The sequence below is a fragment of the Symsagittifera roscoffensis genome, chromosome 8 (assembly GCF_963678635.1).
Source record: "Symsagittifera roscoffensis chromosome 8, txSymRosc1.1, whole genome shotgun sequence".
Classification (NCBI taxonomy): Eukaryota; Metazoa; Xenacoelomorpha; order Acoela; family Convolutidae; genus Symsagittifera; species Symsagittifera roscoffensis.
Window position 1 is genome coordinate 33,615,594 of NC_087069.1, and position 17,083 is coordinate 33,632,676.

A 17,083-nucleotide genomic window follows, 5' to 3' on the forward strand; every position below is an offset into this window, starting at 1 on the left:
TTTTTCCGTCGACCAATTGATTTTCCGAGGTCTCTAATTCTACTTTTAACATCTTTTTGCCAAATTTGTATTACTGTGACCAGTTGCGGATTTAGACGGGGGCAGGGCGCCCGCTTTTTCTCAGGGATTCAACCCCCTGCTGACCCAAAGGGTCCCCCCTTTGAACTATTTTTAGATATCCATTTTCGGCTGACTGACCTTAAAATTTTTCTTAAAGCGCCTTTGGCGCCAACCTATACTAATTTTGAGGGGAGAGCGCACCAAAAAAACGTAACTTTTTTGTCGAAACTTTCCAAAAAGTGTATAAAAACTCGTTTTTGGCCTGTTTTTTCAAGAAACTTGCCTGTGGCGCAGAAAATTCGGTCAAAATGGGGTATTTATATGATTTGGGAGAGCTCAGAAAATCAGTTTGGTCCACTTAAAAAAATTCGACAAACCTTTTGAAAATCCGACCCCTCCCCCCTCGAGAAAATCCTAGATCCGCCCCTGACTGTGGCCTCTTAAGAATTTTTTTGGAGAGGTTTGAAATTTTTTTTTCAAATTAACATCACTCGTCAAAATTAGTATATGTTGGTGCGGAAGTTCTTTGGATAGTAGAATATGCTAAAAGGGAATTGTTTGGAGATCGCGGGAGCTTCCTCATTTTTGTTGTTGTACGCTCTTTTACTCTGAGAGGATTATCGAAAAAATCTCTATCAGAAAAAAGATGCATTGCTTGAGCGAAACTTTGGAAAGCCGGGTCTTGTTTACGGAGAAATGGACGGGAAGAACTAATCGATTTCACCAATAATCTCATTTTTTTTCGCTATTAAATTTCGAATTTTTTGTTTTGCTTTCAGGTTTTTTATTTTGAACATTAAATACATGCCGCTTTCGCATGCTCATTTGAACATCAAGAAACAGATTTTTGTGAAGAAGTTGTTCACCAAATGACACTGACTCGTTCAAATGCAGAAAATAAAAATAATTTTAAAATAGTGAAGTTGTGCTAAATTTATAAAGTATCGATTTTTACTTTGCTCAGAAATGCAGTAACTTACAGTAAATTTACAACTAAAGACAGTAAAACAGTAAATTAAACGACAATTTTCCTTAAACTTGAGACAATTTTAAAAAAACCTATATTTTGATATCTTTGACTTAACTGATTTTTGAGCAGTAATTCATGCCACTATGAAAACTCCCGCCGTTGGCTATTTAGAAAACCGCTCTCAAACAACCAAATTCAAATTAGTAATCTTTTTCATTTCTGCCTATTTAAGTGGTTACTGCACAAATTTCCTATTCATTTCAATTGTCAATCAAAAACAATCGAACTCGTCGTTGAAACTGCCCGACTTTCAAGGACTTGCCAATCATTGTGAACAAATTTTCTCTTTCAATACTTCTGAAAAACTGGTGAATGAATCAATTTCCATTCCGGATCACTCATTTAATTTGCGCTATGAGGAAAACGGTGCGTTTCCCGCGTGTGAAGACTATTTTGTTCAGCGTGAGGGATTTCTCTACCGTGGTGCTATTAGTGACCTAGAGATGAGTGTCCCAGTTGCATTCAGTCTTATGGTCTACCATAACTTCGACCAAGTGGAACTATTGCTACTTGCATTCTACAGGGAACACAACTTCTATTGCTTACACGTGGACAAATCGGCAGAATCGGATTTCTAGCAAAAGGTAAACACAATACTTGTTTCAGGGTAGCGGTCCAAGACTCGTATCCAGACTTTCGCGCAGACACTGCAACTTCGCCACCGACGGCGAAACTTCGCAAACCACGGCGCAACTTTATGTTCAAAACTTTTGGTGCCACTAAATGTCCAGATTCTTGCGACTTTCCAGACTTTCTCGACTTTATGTTCAGACTTCTGCGGCCAAATTTTGGTATGTCTGTTAAAAAGTGAAGTTACTCGAGGTAAGAATTAGTAGTTTATCGTTGTTAAAAAGGGTTACTGAAACTAGAAAAAGGTACAGATTCTCTACTTTAACAATTTAGTAGAAACTAGACATTTCAACTAAGACTAGATTAAAAGACAATAAGATGCGTAGAAGTTAAGCTAGATAAATGTTACAACTCAGATTAACCAGTTGAGTTGGAAATCGTTATCTTTCAAAACAGAGACAGACAAAATTGAGAGATCCAAAAGCCGATGTGTTTTCGGCAGGTACTCTTAATTGCGACTCTATAGCATAAAAAGCACTAGAGGTTATTGTGCACATTTCACGTTCCCTTTGAAACTTTTGTGAACAGCACCCATGGATATTACTAAAGATATGCATATACTTTCCACCCAATGCAGGCACCCAATGGGCAATAATTTCAGCACTGAAACAAGGTTCACTTGAATGAAACCTCAAAAACAAAAAGATTTAAGTCCTGTTAACTTAACAGCGTTAAAACAGTTAAAAAATAACAACCATATAATACTCATTTCGAGAAACTAGCGACACATCTAAATCTCTGAAAGGATCGGGAGGTCCAAGGTTAAAATCGCGTTTGCGAACTAGACCAGAAAATGAAGTTCCGGGTCAAAACAAAATAACTAAACGTTTTCACGAGATTTATATAGAGTCCTTATCAGAAAAGTGAAATTTTTGAGTTTCAAGAGGCGTCTCCTTTCGTTGCTCTTAATTCAGTTCTTCGTCTGAGTTCTTCTAAAACTTTTGATTCACCTAAGAATTTCCTAGTTTCGATGATTGTTTTCGTGTCCAATCTGTCGGGGATGTTATAAATTGGAGGTTCGTTGGGATTGTCCATCGGGTCAAACTGATTTTCTCGAAATCTAGGGTTGAATGTTATTTTCGTATGCAGCCGGTCTGCCTTCGAGATCTTCTTCACTTGATTTTGTAATATCAGTGGTCGAACGCCTCAATGGTAAAGATTTCGACGTGATGAGATCCACGACAGTAACAGCCGCTTTTTCGCCTCAATTGTTTCAGCCTCTAATGATGATTACGTAGGAGTCTTGATGCAAGTAGATAAGTGTTTGTCTCAAAATAATCCAACAAATTAAAAAAAAAACTTTTTTTCCAACCTTGATGAGGGCTGTATGCTACGAATTGGTCTAGTGTTGTACCTTATGGGTGAGTCCGACATCTTCCGTGGAGGCAGTAATTTCTTCGGCAGAAGCTTTGTATTTAGTCTTTCCGGTGAGATTCGATTTAGATGAGCATTGGATAAAAATTGGACCGTGTCCCAGTTTTTTGCAGTCTTTATCCGTCTGGGAGCTCAAACTCTCTTGCTGGCCTTTTTCGTTTTGTTTCATTTTTGTATATTTGGTGGTCGTCTATTTTTTCCTAGCTTACTAATAAAATGACAGGGGGTAACTTGGGTTGCTTAGAGTTCTAGGTTTTTGGCTCGGCCGGGGTCTGAGATAAAGCCTGATCAATAACAGGCTCCCAATTCTCCGTTCGTGGTTCCTCTTGCTTAACTTTGGTTGATTTGTGAGCTTGAGGGTCTTGTGTTTCTTCCGCGTCTACCTGGGTAGGCGGCTTGATAAACTTTAGGAGAATTAAATCAATAGAGTCGTCGTCTGTTATGGTCTGCATTGACTTGCTGAGAAATGATTGTATGCTATCAACTTTTTCCGACATTTGATTTTGTCCAGGTCTTCCCGACGGGGTCTGTTCCAAATAGGTCTCCGTGTCAATTAGGAAAATGAGGCGCTTCCTCGGTTCTTCTTCTGCTCGCAAGAGCGTCTCCCTTAATTGTTCATGGAAGCATTTCGTCAGGTGATGCCCTGTTGTTCAAAATTGGCTTGGAGGCTTCGTTTACTTTGGGTCGCTTTCGAACTCGTAAACCCAACGTTTATGGCTGATTTCACAATTCTCCTTGGTCCTTTCGTAGCATAAATTTCATTTTCGTAGTAGTTTTTGTATGATCCAATTCTCTCACTATTTCTTGTTTATCTTCTTAAGCTCTTTATAGTACGGTTCTTACTCTTGCCTCTTCTGAAATTTTCTATTCACAAGGGTCTCACTGATTGGGATATTCCGCAGGGGATTTGCTATACCTAAGGCTTTCCGCTTCTCTGTGCGTGGGAAATAAGGGGGTACGTAATTGACGGCATTCGCAACATCGTCTGATGAAGAAGAATCATCGTCTACGTGTCCAGCCTCGATGTAATCCGGAGCGTCCCAATCGTGTCGTCTGTCCCGGCTCATTGAGTTTCTTCCTAGCTCAAAAAGTATTTATACATAAAGACTTTTTTTCCAATTTATGTTTTTTTAAAACGGAATTTTCACAGGGTTATGCCATAACGTGTTTTTGGTGATCTGCCAAAATGGGTTTCGAGAACAGATTAGTTTAGAGGTTGTTGCGTTTAACTTCTTGAGCATTTTGTTATTTTCGACAGTATTATTACTAGAGGAGGTTTCCTGTGGTGTGTCCATGAGTCGATCTTCAATTGTTATATTTAATCTTTCGACTAAGCCTGTTGCTCTGTGATTGCCCCTCTGGGCTGAATACAATGTCTTTGTTTTGTTCTTGGTAAAATTCACAAACTGTTTTTAAAATGAACAACGATCCTTGGCCCGTTCTAAAAGTTCTAGGTAACACATTTTGTGCTATGTTTTACTATGAAAATTGATCACCGACTTTGAAGATGTACAAGATGTTCTTTGAGTTAGAAGAAAATTAGTAACTCGGTATAAGCAAACAAGTACGTTTTTTTGTTTCCCAAGTTAGAAAAAACGGACCGGGGACCGGCAAAACCTACTTACATTTCTTGATTTATTCTACGACCGATAGTAGTTCACCGACATTCCTTTGTTTTGTTAATGGTTTCAGCTTTTTATCTGCTTGTGCGAACTCCATGCAATTCTCTATTCTCCTCAAAATGAATTTCATGATAGAGTTTCAGCCACCAAATATAAAGTGTCGTCAAGCTCTTCACTGCCAATAGTCCGGGTTGGGCTTTGTGAAGTCTATGGAGCATCGCTTATTGTTCGAGTGACCAATCTTGTTGCAGTATTGCGAATCATGTGACTCTGTTTGCTGAGAGAAATTTTTCTTATTTGAGAACGAGATTATCTAGACTTCAAGTTTTCAAAGCCGAGATGATGGTTTATATGGTTTACCGAGGCGATCACCAATTTTTTGTCGTCATATGAAAGGGGTACAAGTTTCGCCCGATGGGTGTCTACATAAGTAGTCTTCGAATACCATTTCTTTACGCGTTAGATGTTCGACGACGAAATCGTAAGGTAGAAGTTTATCTGCCCTACGGGTAAGACGAGATGGGCCGACGTTGTCATCTTTTAGGGCTCCAATTAATGCTTTGTGGTCCGAAAGAATTGAAGAATTTTGGCCCAACTTGTAGTTCATGGAAATGATCTAATGCACAAACAACACCCAAAAGTTGCACGAAATATCTTTGATCTATTTGTTCTTGATAGAAGGTCTGGAACATTATCAGTCATAAACAAAATGAATTCACGCTGTTGTGGTGTGTCAAAACTTAAATCAGAATGGGTATCAGGCTCGAATTTGATCAGATTCACTTCTTTCCCGACGGGATTTCCCTTCAGAAGTGTCCGTGAATTAAGTTTTGCGGGTGGCGCCTGCTTTTGGGATACTTTTATCCCCAGTTTTGATAGACTGTCATTCCCGAGCAGGGTTTTTTCGCGCCTTCAGTAATATTTAGACGTTTTTAGCGTTCTTTACTTTTAATTGTATCCTTAGTACGATTTTTTCAGAAAATATTTATCGTACTCCCGAGTTTTGGTAGGCATTTTTCGTGATTTCGTACATTGCTTCAATTCTCAAAAACATATATCTTTTTTTTGAGTTCTTGGAACTACTATTTTTTCATGGAAGATACCGGGCTGACTGAATCAATTTGATTTTCGTTAGATAATCGATTGCAGCTCCAATTGACACCAATAGTTTCTTTTTTTTTTAGCTCATGGCTTTCGCGAGTAAATACTGTTTTTAATGAATTTCAAAGGGTAATGGGTTCGGTTGTGGGGCAGTTACCGTCGTATATGTGTATCTGTATAGTTTTCTGAGAGCAACAGGGGGTCAGCGGAATGTCGTTGGCGGGAGTTGAGGAAATCTCTGCAAGTTTGAAATGACAAAAACGCGGCGGTAAATGGAGCAAAAGCACAGTGTTTGCGAAAGAAATCGAATGGTTGGGGTTCAAATTGCCAAAAACCGGTACGGTACCAGTGGACAAAAAAGCGGAATCGATACTAAAATTGAAACGACCCAAAAACCTATCCAACATACGGTCGTTGATTGGTGCAATGAATCAAATTATACGGTCATGGTGGCCGCAACAGAGCCTTTTCGCGACCTCATGAAGAAACACGCTAGAATGGAATGGGTGGAAAACATGGAAAAGCATTTGAAGTAATGAAACAAAAAAAGCGGGAACTCGTGCAAAATCATCATTTCGACATGCGGAAAGAAACGCGAGTTAAATGTGACGCAATAAAGAAAAGCCTTGGTGCTGCCCTGGAACAATTTCATCAGGACGAATGGAAGCCTTTTTCGTATGCATCTCGATTTTTAAATGAAGCGGAGCCTAAATATAGTATCAACCACTAGGATTGTTACTGGTTTTATGAGCACTCACTACCAGAATTATTTGTTTGAGGCGCAGTTCAAATTTTCTACTGATCATAAGGCGTTGTTATCATGTTTATCGGAAAGGAAAAGATCGATAACAACTCAAACGCGACTCATCCGTTGGGTTGATAGATTACTTCCGTTTGATTATGAAATGGAGCATATCCCGGGTAAAAACGTGGGATTGGTCGATTATTTTTCTCGTCATCAGTTGGGCAAGCCGCAATTGTTTCAGAACTGGATAACACACTTGTCATTGGACAAATTAACGAAATTAATCGGCTAATTGCAGCTACTGCAAAAGGATGCGGCAACAATTTTTTAATGACAATTGACGTCATGAAAGAAACTAAATTTGAACGGGAATTACGTAATCGAAAAGAATGCGCTGCAAAGAAACTTATTGACGCGTTCAAAAAGTTCACTTGATCAAAATTTGTGTTACTAATCATTACCGCACGGAGAATTGCAACAATTGCCAATTGATTAATCCGTTGGAAATGGCATTTAATTCGAAATTAGTTAATGTTGATGACCCGGGTTAATGTTTCCTTCAGTTTTGTTCGACTGGCCAGAATTCTTTCATTTTGAGTTTATTTCCATTTTGAATAAAGCGGATAAAATTTTAAAATGCACAATGGATGTTCTTGAAGAGAAAAATTATACTGATATCAGAATCCTAGGCACTTACTTCGGCAATTACGCCATTTAGTACCATACTTTTAATGGGATCTTGTTCATGGAGGACAAAATAATAATCCTAGCGCAGTTGAGAGCTCCCATCATGGCTCGGTTACACCACGGCTACGCAGTGCTCTTTTAGATGAGAGACGTTGCAAACAGTTACTTCTGGTGGCCACACATGTGGTCAGTTTCAACTAACCGCGGCGAGTCGCAAGGGCTGCATCAAATCTGGTAAGAATTTAAAACCTGTACCGAAGTTGCATCCACGAATTTAATGGAAGAGCTGAATTAGGAGACTCAAAGATTTTTCTGGGGCCCTTGCTATCTGCCTGGGGTGCAAACAAATACTTACAATTTTGCGTTGATCGGTTTTCAAAAATTCCTACGGTTCAAATAACAACGCGTGCTGCTGCAGCGGTTATAAAGGAGTGCTTGGAAACTTATATTACTTGTCATGCTATACGGCGGGTAATCCGAACTGATCAAGGATCGGGATTCGTGGCTAAGTCGAATTGCGAACTCTGCAGTCAACAAATTATACGGTTGGTGTTTTCGCCGATAGGAATGCACCGGGCCACTGGTTTGGTCGAACGGTATATACACACTTTTCGTGAAAGGCTTATGACTTAATCTTTTCAGACTCGGAATCCGGGTTTGAAAGTTACGTTAATTCAAATATTATACAATATTGGAACTACAGTACATCAGTCATTAGGGTGCACACCGTTTGAAGCACATTTTGGCATTCGATGAGCCGTTCGGCTTCGCCTGAAAATTGGAAAAATGTGTTGTTTTCTCTAGATCGGTACAAGAAGATGATCCCTGCAAAAGTAATGCAGGATTACGGACAGCCTGATGAGGCGTCGATCATGAGAGCATTTGACCGCAACGATCACCCTCTAGAATCAGGAATGATTTTTCCGATATGTCGGAGGAAACAACGAGTGCTACTGTGCTACAGGCTCAGAAAAATGGTTACAACACTTTTCGAAAAATCAAGGAACGGTTAAAATCGGAACTGCTAAATGGAGCGTGTAGTTCGTGCATAGTTTCTTTTTTTTGCGTAATTCTGAAAGTAAGACTGAAAGAAAGTTTTGCGTAAGACTGACATCTCAATAAGTTTAGGTGGCCAACATAAAGGAGCGCGCGGATCGAAAACAGAGTCTTCTATAAGCCCAACAAGGAAGCATAGCGTTCGAAAGAATTGTGATACCCGGAAGACAACCGCAGTATCAGCTTCCGAGGAAAAGACGGGACAGAATTCTAAAAGCAAAGTTGAGAATGCCAGCGGCACTGCAGATAACGCGATCACGATAGACAACTCATCGGAGGGACTCATGTCTACTGAGGGCCCGGTCGAGAACTTAGAGGTCCAAGTAAGTCCAAAGCCATTGGTATCGGAAGGGGCAGCGGAGAGTAGTCCCCATTTTGAAGAGACGACGAGTGAACTTCAATGGACTAAAGGAGGCATCTTCCCATATTCAAGATCAGGAGAGGGAAGCGCGCTTAGGACGGAAACAACAGTCATTTCGGCTAGCCCGATTGAGTTGTCTTACGGCGAGAAGGGTCGAGATGAAACAGATGAAAATGATAAGCCGCAGTCCACTGAAGCGGAATTGTCGTCGCCTAGGGTCATGCCAATGGGCATTAAGGAAGAAGGAGAAAAAACGCCACCGCAAACGAGTTCGGTAACGACTCAGGAAACTGGGTCCAAGCAGAATAGGACGGTTACCCGTCATAAAACACGGCTACTGAGAGACCTAAGGCCACCGAAGTTCTTAGGGGACCGAATATCTACAAGTGGTTGCAGGCGGATCGGCTTGCGTGAATGTTGTTGGTCCGGCACTAAATACTTTGGATGAAGAACAGGGAAAGAAACCAAAGGCTTCATCAAGTACCATGCCCAGTACCATAAACAGGTTAAGAGGACGGGGCAACACTAAGGGTGCGAACAGTACAGGGAAGAAATCGAAAAAACTCGTTACTCAGGCGTATCCAAACAAGCTCCTGACTCCGAAACGACGAAGCGCTGAAGATACTTATTTCGAACGAGAGATGTGTTGTTTTTACTGGGGAAATAATTATAATCAAGACGACGTGACTGGTTTAGACTGGAACGTGTCCGGCAACTTTGTGGAAAATGTTGGACAAGTTGTGGCGGGTTTTAAAACATACGTCGGAAGTTGCATCAGCCACAGATTCGACAGGAAACGTTATAGATGGCTTTCGCCTTCAATCATTGTATCAAAGACTGAAAGCTCGTATACGTAACAGTCGGAGAAGTCCTAATTTGGGCAAATTAGTTTATATCGCGCAGGCCGAAATACATAGAACGCGTATTGCGATAGATCAGCCGGATAGAGACTTATTGCTGCGAATTTGAAAGGACGATAAAAACCCAACGATACCGACGGTTCTACGGGTTAGAATCAGCACCCCGAACGCATCGGGAAAGCGAGGAGAGATACCTCATTTGGACACGCCGAAGGCAGCGGTAGATCCCCAGGTGACTCAACCGGAGAATCAGGGAGCTCGAGAACAGGAGACACGATGTATGCCAACGGCGAAAGAGGCCAGCGTTAGAAAGGAACGAGGGACGGTGGCAATGGTGCACGGCACGGCTGACGTTATCATTGCGAGTGGCGATTCAAGCGGTCCGTTTGCCGATGAGTTATCCGCGGTTAGTATGACCAAAAATGATTATCGGCAAATTCTTGAGGAGCTTGAAAACTTGTAACGTAGCGAAGAAGGGAAAAAGGATAGACAGTTATGACCAACGGTTATAAATCTATTGTCAAACTGTTAAACCGACATACCTTAGAATCATTGTGTGTTGTTGTATGTGCTATGCTAGATACTATTGTTGCTAATGAATAGTTTCGGAGGGGGGATGTGGAGTAGAGGTTAAAGTATCTAAGTACTATACGGTTATGTTATTTTATATTTATAGTATGTAACGTCATATGACCGTCAAGGTCAACGTTATAGTAAACGTGACACGTTTATACACCCAGTGGCTGGCGTAACCGCATTGAATTGAAGTTGATTCTTTTACGTTTGCATTCTTACCAACGTTTATGAAGTACTGCTCAGGCATACTTCCACAACCTAGCTCAGTAAAAACACCGCGAGCACAGTAAATGTCTTTCTTAACAATGATCTCTATGATGTTTTTTAGTTCCCGACAATTTGACCAGCGCATCCAGACAAAAGTTTCCGAAAATCATGCCATTCAATTTGAAGCCATTTATAAGCGAAACTCATATGGTTTTATGTCGGTAGGCCGTGCATTTTATTCTCAAAATTAACATATCAGTTGCACTTCAAGATTTTTTGAAAAGGTTCCTGTTTGCAGACGAATCCTTTTTGCTACTCTAGCCTTCAATGATTACAAATTAACAAAGTTTCCTTGCCAGCATGGAGCCCAAAACAGTTCAGTTAAATTTGGGATACGCTTTAAACAATGGATTGACAAGATTCCAGAATGTGTCTCTGGAAAAGTGAATAGAGCAATTTGCATTGTGCGTGTGAAAACTCTTCCACAACTTATTAACACTTCTTATGGAAAGCAATTGGCTGTGAATAGGTTCAAATGGCAATTTCAGCCAAGAGCATGGGATTGCATGCAAGTATGGCACCATTCCAAAGTGTTTCAAGAAAAACTAGCGGGCAATGTTGATAAATTATTCAGCAACTGAAACTAAGTTTTCAGGGTAAACCGAATATCAATTATGAAAACTACATATTGCAAAATAAAAGTTGGTTGCGTTTTTCTTATGAATTTTTCGACCACGGCGACTAATTTTTCAATCGCCGCATCTAATTTTTCGACCGCCGCGACTAATCTTTCGACCACCGCGACTAAGTTTTCGACCATACTGCGACTAAATTTTCGACCGCCGCGACTAATTTTTTGACAATCGCGACTAATTTTTCGACCACCACGACTAAATTTCCTCCAATTGCGCCGGTCGCGGCTAGCTTTCCATCGGTCGCGCCGGTCGCGGACACATTGCCTCGGTCCGCAAAGTCTGGAAATAGCAAACTTTTGGTCGCTACCGTCTGATAATAAAACCACAACCTGGACCCGGGTAGTGCCGTCTTATCAAAAAAGTTTTCTATGCCACTCACAATAAATAAAGCCAATCAAATAGTATCTAATTCAATTCAATTATTCGATACAGTGAAGAAATACATACGTATTCACTTACTGCATCAGGTTAGCTAGAACAGGTTTTTCAACCTAACAAGTAGCTACAAAAAATTGTCGACCAGCTGTACCTTGTCTAAAAAGTAATTTCTTTTGAACACCTTAAAAAGTTTTGACAGCTTTTATTGAGAGTACATTTCGATCTTATCGGGTGGGAGTTTATTTGACATCAAAAAATTGAAACAATTAATAATTTTGCATGAAAAGGAGTTTTCCATAGTTTTTGTCCTACAGCGATAAAACGGAATCATTTCGTTAGAAGTAGAACGTTTTTTTTTGGCAGATATAAATTTGATCTAAATATGTTTTGCTAGTACTCCCATAGACAAGCAGATTATATGAAATTATAGGTACCACATATGCCAGCTAGAACTTTAACAGCTTTTTCGAGAATTATACATAATTCCTGTTAAATCGGCCTAGTTTTCGGCATAGTTTCAACATTATCTGTGAATTTGGGCTGACTATCAATGATAACACCCAAGTATTTGAAACAATTTGTAAATCCTATGTTTTCACCGGGAAGCGAAAAGTCATTATCCAAACATTGTTTACCAAATGGTAACATTTTACAATTTGTAGAGTTTATCGACAATTTATTTCGTCATCTGTTTTCAGGAAATCATTTTTAAATTAATCATTTAACCTAGCCCTTGGGAGAGAAGCAAGAATAGTAGTGTCGTCCGCAAAAAAACTGAATTCCGATTTCGTAACAACTTTATTTATGTCGTTAATGTAAAGTAAGAAAAAAAGGGGCCCAAGAGCAGAGCCCTGCGGAATTCCGTACAATATTACCTGTTGCCTAGAAGTACCGTTCCAATTAACAATAAATTGTCGTCTGTTTGTCAAATAACCTGATATCAATTTGTTGAATTTTCCTCGAAAGCCGTACGCGTATAATTTTTCCAGAAGAATGCAATGGTTAACTGTATCAAATGCCTTTCTTAGATCAATAAAAAGTGCAAAGCCCATATTTTTTGTCTCAATCATTTTTCGCATGATTTCAGTAACTCGTAGGATAGCATGGATAGAAGAATGTTTTTCGCGAGAACCAAACTGTTCCGGTATTATAATATTGTTTTTGTTAATGAAAACTAGCATTCCTTTATAAATTAATATTTCAAAAATTTTACTAAAAGCTGTCAAAAGACTAATAAGTCGATAGTTACTGGGATTTTCTCTGTCCCCTTCTTTCTCTGAAAAGCGACAATTTTTGCAATTTTACAAGCATCTGGAAAATAAGCACTATCAATACATTTAATAAAAATGTTTGCCAGGAAAACATATATGACTGGTGAACATAATTTAATCATTTTAATTGAACGACCATCATGACCACTTGAAGTTTTAGTTTTTAAGGCCCCTATTCCTTTTAAAACTTCATGTTCATCCGTTTTACAAATTTCAAAAAATGATATGTTTCGGTCTAATTTTTGAGAAGCATGACCAACAGGTGACATAGAATTGCTCAGGTGTTTACCAATATTGACGAATAAATCATTAAGTAAGTTTGGTTCAATCTCTTTTTGGGCTGGTTTTTGTTTTCCACAAAAAATATTAAAAGCTTGAAACATTCGTTTTAATGATGTACATTTTTCAATTTTCTTATCATGATAGTCTCTTTGAGCATGCCTAAAGGCCATTATTACCTTATTTCTGAACTTTGGAAGCAATTACTATTTTCAAGTGAACGTTTCTTAATCATTTTGGCAAGAAGACGATCTCTCTTTTCACACATTTTTATGATATCATTGGTGATCCAGTCTTTGTGTTTTTTCCTTAGTGATGTTTGTTGGGGGCAAAAACGGTCAAAAACATCCAGAGATAATTTTGTTAAACCGGTCAACACGTCATCATTTGTTTCCAAACTGCAATTATTGAGATTTTGAAGCAAATTAAACAAGAATTTCAAAAAATTTTGATTTTTGTTCAAGATTTTCAAGTTTCGACCTATCGTAGAATTGTCACTATCGTCCAAAAAAGGTCCAATAGAGGCAATTAGCGCATAATGATCACTTAAAGAAGTTTTTGAAGCAGTTACGCTCATATCATATTTACTGATGATATGATCAATACAGGTGGAACTGGATGCGGTTTCTCTTGTTGCTTCACTATTTGATATGAAAAATCCAAAAAAACTAAGTATCAACTTATATTACTCATTTAATCGAGAATTGCGCGACACATCCAGAATATCTAAATTCATATCTCTCACAATGATTGAGTTCTGACATTGTTTTGAATTCAAATTCACGAGTAAATCCTCAGATTGAGTTAAGAATTGCTTTGAATTGATTGATGGCGGTCGCTACATCATACAAACGTTTAATTTCTGTTTACTACCTAGGCTTAAAGTTAAGACAACATTCTCTAGTTCATTCGATAAAATTTCGTGCGAAAAGTCAATTTAATCTTTTATGAAAAATGCTAAACTCCCATCTACTTTTTTGCCGGTTAACTATAATACTTTTTTAGTAGCCGTCTAAGTTATAAAGTTCCAAGGGATCATTGTCACTTAACCAAGTTTTGCATAAAGCAACGACTTATGGTTGCCATTTTAGTGAACCAACAAGAATTTTAATTGGTCATGATGGTTGCGAAGTGATTGAATATTTAAGAAAAGTATGTCGCCGTCGTTACCCATTAGAAATCCTTTTAAAATCAGAAATAAAGCTTTAACACAGAAAAAAAAGATGTTTTCCTGATATTCAAAACTCTTTTTTAATTTTCAGGTTCATATTTTTCTTCGCTGCTGTCCATATTATCATCGCTAACAACATCATCACTGGTAGTTGAGAGTGGCTTTCAACGAGTTTTTCTACCAAACAGCATAGTTTATCAAGTTTCCGCTCTTGTATATCATTTTGCGATTCATGACTATCCGGTGATCTAAAAGCCACGCTCCTTTTCCTTTTCCCCGGAGTTCCCAAAAAAAGAATAAGATTTTGGATATTGAACATCGTCGGAATCAGCAGCATTTTGAATAACATCCGTATATTTTTTATTGTCAGTAGTTACTGAGATATCATTTCCCATATAAATATCAACATCCTTCTTGTTATCAATTGGTTGCCATCTACCACATGAATTGTACTTTTTATTCTGGACTTGATTCTTGTGAGTAGAGGTTAGTAGATTTTTGTCCCGTCTGCAGTAGTTCATAACTTCCCTATCTTTTTCTGCCAATTGTTTGTTGACATGAAATGTATTTCCCGTTAAAGCATCCCAAAAATTGAATCTCTTATTCCAAACAGCATCTCGCTGGTGATTATACAAAAATTGGGCAATAATCGGACAATTTCGACCCTTCCCTGGTAAATAATGACACGTGACGATGTCCTGGGGCTGAATTGAAATATTTACTGACCTTGGTATCTTCACAATTGAATGGACAGGGTACTCACCACCATCTGACACTCCATGAAATGTTAAACAAATAAATGAGGAACAACTTTCCACTCCTGTAACTCTTTTTTCCAACTCATGGTTGTCGTAAAGAAGCCTGTCATTCTCACCCCGTTAATTCTGTAATTTCATTCTGTTGGGAATCGATCTGTTTTATTAACTGCTCAAGAAGTACTCCATTATTCAAATCCGTTAAAGAAAATTTTTGCAGTAAGGCCATATTGAATTGTTGAAAACGAACATATTTTAAACGAAGATTTTATGCTGCAAACGTAAAAGAACAACGCGACTGTTTCTAGCAAAAATTTAAGAAGCAAATTACGGTGAAAGATAAAGTGAACATTAAAGAAACAGATCAAATTAACGAGACAAAATCAAATACCAAAATACGTACAAAAAAGACATTATTCAAGTTTGAACATTAATCATTTTAACAATGATCGAAATCAGAAAAACAGGACGGGATTTTCAAAAAAAATTTGAAAATAAAATTTGGCATTTTTCGACCAAATTGATTTTCTGAGCTCTCCCAAACCACTATGAAGACCTAAAAAACCAAATAAAAAAAACTGCGTTTTGAGGCACTTTTTGGAAAATTTTGACCAAAAAATAGCGTTTTGTTTGAAGCGCGCTCCCCCTCGAAATTTCAAAATTAGTATATATTGGCGCCAAAGGCGCCTTTAGAATAGTTTTAGGGTCCGTCGCCAAAAAGAGATAGCACAAAAATTCGACCCCCTGGGTCGGCAGGGGGTCGAATCCCTGAACGAGGAAGAGTCTGCCCCCCGACCTCCTCCCTAAATCCGCTACTGAAGACAGCTGGTATATTAGAGCGACAACTTTGACCTAGCGGCGGATTTTTATTAGGTGGACCATATTGATTTTCTGAGCTCTCCCAAATCACTATAAAGCCCCGGATTGACCAAATTTTCTTGGCCGCAGGCAATTTTTTCAAAAAACAGGCCATAAAAAGCGTTTTTATGCACTTTTTGGAAAATTTTGACCAAAAATTAGGTTTTTCGGCGCGCGCTCTCCCCTCAAAATTAGTAAATATTGGCGCCAAAGGCGCCCTTAGAAAAGTCTTAAGTCCAGTCATCCAAAATGGATATCTCAAAATAGTATAAAGGGGGACTCTTTGGGTCAGCAGAGGGTCGACCCACCCCCCTTAAATCCGCTACTGCCTCGTGTATTATGATTCGTATAAAGTTCTCTGCATCATAGTTGAAACTTCAAGGTAATAGACGAACTGTTTACGTAGATGAAAAGTGCATTTAACACGGTTTCGAAAAATTTCAGATAAAAAAGTTTTATGACTAGAAATAGCCCAGGTTTAAAAATTTACTGACCAGAAATTGGATTAGAAAAAGAAATCATATTAAAAAATCATAATTAAAAAAAAACTTTTCGATTTTCCAACGGTTAAGCAACCCTTAGTTTGACTCGGGGTCCTTGTGTGCCTAAGATAAAAATAATTTGAGTGACAAGATTTTGAAAATTGCAATGCGCCTGTGGCAGGTTTCAATTTTTTCTCCAGTGGCGATGCTACCAAACGATGTTTTAAGATAGCACCTCCAAATCAATTTTTTTGCTTCTTCGCTTTTCGCTCACTTCGTGTAAATTGTTTAATTCTGGTAGGTCGAGAATTAGCGCATGATAAACTGCTTTCTACAAGTGGTTTTGGGCAGGGCAGTTCGTTCAAATCCACTTGTAGATGGTGATTTCTTTTTGCAATCGGCGGGTTTGCCCAGCAAAAAAAAGTTCGCACGACCGGTGCACATCCGCTTGGTGTTCGAGATCTCCGGTATGTGTTATCAGTAGCGGATTTAGGGGGGGGGGACAAAAATTTGTCAGCGGCGCAGAAAGTTTGATAGAATTCGGGTCTTTAAAGTGGTTTCGGCCGAGAGCTCAAAAAAATCAATTTGGTCGACATAAAAAAAAGGAGACAATGTATTTTCATGAAGTCAGATTTTCTTAACGATCATTGAAAATTTTTCCAACTGTCGAGTTGAAGCAGCGGCAATTACCATTTCTGCTCTGAAATCCTTGCCTTTGGATTAGTCTTCTGCCGCTGAAGCTCCTATAGCTGCATAGAGTAGTACTAACTGGTCGGGTTTTGTCTGCCGTGCTTCTTCGGTCGCTTTCGATGTTCTCGCAAGTCTCACCCGCCGACTCTACTTTGCACGATCCTGCGTACTGGTCGAAGGAAAATTTGCGACTTA

General features: G+C 38.9%; 2 protein-coding genes across 6 annotated transcripts in view; one reads left to right on the forward strand and one right to left on the reverse strand.

Moving 5' to 3' along the window:
- Positions 1 to 17,083, reverse strand: part of LOC134852833 (contactin-4-like) — a 207,828-nt gene that overhangs the window by 103,327 nt on the left and 87,418 nt on the right. The window lies entirely within an intron of this gene.
- The window catches only part of LOC134852832 (NPC intracellular cholesterol transporter 1-like), a 188,775-nt gene that overhangs the window by 47,421 nt on the left and 124,271 nt on the right, over positions 1 to 17,083 (forward strand). The gene's annotated exons all lie outside the window — the stretch shown is intronic.